The 2817-nt window shown below is 60.8% G+C and overlaps 1 pseudogene; it reads left to right on the forward strand.

Annotated features, from left to right (window-relative positions):
* LOC108298886 overlaps positions 1-2817 on the forward strand; it is a 12496-nt pseudogene that overhangs the window by 2766 nt on the left and 6913 nt on the right.

Consider the following 2817-nt stretch of genomic DNA (forward strand, 5'->3'; position numbering starts at 1 on the left):
TCTCATCTTTGCCCATCTCCCCAGCCACCTACCTGCCCCTGCTTGTAGCCCCCTAAGCCGCTGGGGTGTCCAGGCCTGGGCTCAGAGGGGGACCAGCAGGGAGGGGCCTACCCCCAGCACCTCTGATGTTCAGATTCCCTGCATGCACTGGTCAGAAGCACATGGTGAATCAGGTCCCTGTCTGCCCGCAGCCTTTGCAGAACTCCCTTCTCGTCGCATGTGATGCTCGAGACATACCTTTAAGGGAGGGGCAGGTCTCACCATCTCACATCTGAGGACACTGAGGCTCAGGGAGGTAGAGAAGTTCACCTGGGTCAGAGGCACAGCTGGGGTGGGGCAGGGCCAGAGAGAGGCCTCCCAACCCCCACTCCAGCTGTCTCCTCCTGACCCTGGCTGGCCCCCGGGGCTGGGGCCACAGAGGGCTGACTGCCAGTACCTCCGGCCTCCCCTCCCTTGTGTGTTGCAGAATGTGGGCTGTGACTTCGAGATTGACTCCGGTGCCATGAAGGACCGCTGTGGCGTGTGCCACGGCAATGGCTCCACCTGCCACACCGTGAGCGAGACCTTCGTGGAGGCCGAGGGCCTGGGTATGGGTGGGACCACTGTGGGGGAGGGGTATGCTCTTTACCTGGTGGCCACTTTCCCATCTGCCCCGGGTCCCCCCATTGGCCTCGTGGTCCCCACCCAGCCATAGATGGCTAAACAGGGAAGACTTGCTGGGGTGGAATTCATGTAGGAGTCAGGGACCCCTAACCCAAGTGCAGAGACCTGTCCCCGTGGGGAGACCTCTTGTCCCAGAGACCCCAGGCAGGTCCAGCTCAGCTTGTGTGCAGCCCCTGGGCCTCTAGGAGGATGGTGGTCTCCTCCCGAAGCTTCTGTGATCCTCAGCTCCACGCCCTCACCTTGGGTCTGCTTTGCACACGTTGTTCGAGTGCTGACTGTGCTAGGTGATGGGGACATGCAGGTGAATCGTTCAGTCCCGCAGGGGACAGAACCTTCTGTGTGGCCAATGCAGTACAGGGAGGCCCAGAGGACTTTGGGTGCACCAAGGAAGACGCTCCTGGCCTGGGGAAGTCAGGGAAAGTTTCCTGAGGAAAACCCCGTTGTCCTCAGATCCCAGCAGGATGCTCATTCATGTTACTATCCCTGTCTGCCTCACTTTCCTCATCTGTGAAATGGGGACAACAATGGTACCTACATCCTAGGGTTGTTATTCATTTTACACGTGAGCAGTGCCCGGCGCTTGATGGGTGTTACAGAAGCGGGTGAATAAAAGCAGCCGTGTGGGCTGGGAGAAAGGCCTGAGCATGCTGGCAGTTTAGAAAGAGAATGCCAGCTGGCCCTGAGTGTTGGGTGGACCCAGCCTTGTGGTGAGACCAGTTTAGGTCCCCAAGAGAGGGGTGACGGGGCATGGACACGGGGTCAGGATTTGGGGCACCTCTGTGAGGTTTTGGTGACCTATGACATATCTGAGCAATTGGGAGAGCTCAGACTTTTAAGGTAATGGTAGAATCTTTGGCATCAGCAGGCGGGGTGCAAGTGGGGAGAGAGGTGAGGGCAGTGGGTGGGGATAGGCAACCCTGTCACCCCGAGCACAGCCTGTACACAACCCGTGGCCAGCAGGGTATGTGGATGTGGGTCTGATCCCAGCTGGTGCACGTGAGAGCCGCATCCAGGAGGTGGCAGAGGCTGCTAACTTCCTGGCACTGCAGAGCGAGGACCCGAAGAAGTACTTCCTCAACGGCGGCTGGACCATCCAGTGGGACGGGGACTACCAGGTGGGAGGGACCACCTTTGCATACACATGCAGGGGCAACTGGGAGAACCTCACGTCTCCGGGTCCCACCAACGAGCCTGTCTGGATTCAGGTGCGTGCTTCCCAAGGCCCCGGAGCGGGGAGCAGAGGTGGAGACCCCAGGCCCATGGCAGGGTCTCATCCTGGAGGAGTGAGCGCTGGGGCAGTCACAGAGCCTGGTTCTCAGCCAGGCCCTCCTGCTGCAACCTCTGCCTCAGTTTCTCCATCTTTTAAAATGGCCCCGTGATGTAGCTGCAGTTCAGAGGTGGCTGGGGTCAGCTCCCCTAGGGCTGGGTGAATGGAGAGGATGCCTCGTGTTCACGGGGCCCGTCTGCTCACCCAGCTGCTGTTCCAGGACAGCAACCCTGGGGTGCGCTGTGAGTACACCATCCACAAGGAGGCAGATGGCCATGGCGAGGTCCCGCTGCCCGAGTTGTCCTGGCACTACGGACCCTGGACCAAGTGCACGGTCACCTGCGGCACAGGTGAGAAGAGGGACAGGCACAGCCCCTCCAGCAGGGGCTTTGGCTCTGGACAGGGACGCTGGCTTCAGCCTCCAGCTCACTGCTGGGACACCACGGGTCTTGAGGTTTGCTTCTCTGAGCTTCAGTTCCCCATCTGTGAAATGAGGCTGGCAATTGCTCCATGTCCCATGCCCGCTGGGTGGTAAATAGATGAGACAGGTGGGGGCAGCTTGCGGCGAGTGCTCAGCATGCCCCAGCCCTTGGCGTTCTCCATCCAGGGGGCACAGGTCCCTCTCAATTTTGTCCTGGCTCAGCTCCGGCAGGTCTCGTGCCTGCATTTCTGCTGTGTCCTGGAGACGACCCTCCCACCCCCACAGAGCTTTAGCTGTGGGCCTGTAGGGGCACTGCTCCCCTTCTCCAGCCCCTCCAGTGGTCCAGGGCCTGGGGCTCCCTGGTGGCCACCCCATGAGGGGCTTCCCAGACAGGAGGGGGAACAGTGGAAGGTGGCAGGGAAGGGGGCAGTGAGGGGAGGGAGGCCAGGGCACAGCCAGGTTTCCC

This window comes from Cebus imitator, unplaced genomic scaffold (assembly GCF_001604975.1).
Source record: "Cebus imitator isolate Cc_AM_T3 unplaced genomic scaffold, Cebus_imitator-1.0 Scaffold1170, whole genome shotgun sequence".
NCBI lineage: Eukaryota > Metazoa > Chordata > Mammalia > Primates > Cebidae > Cebus > Cebus imitator.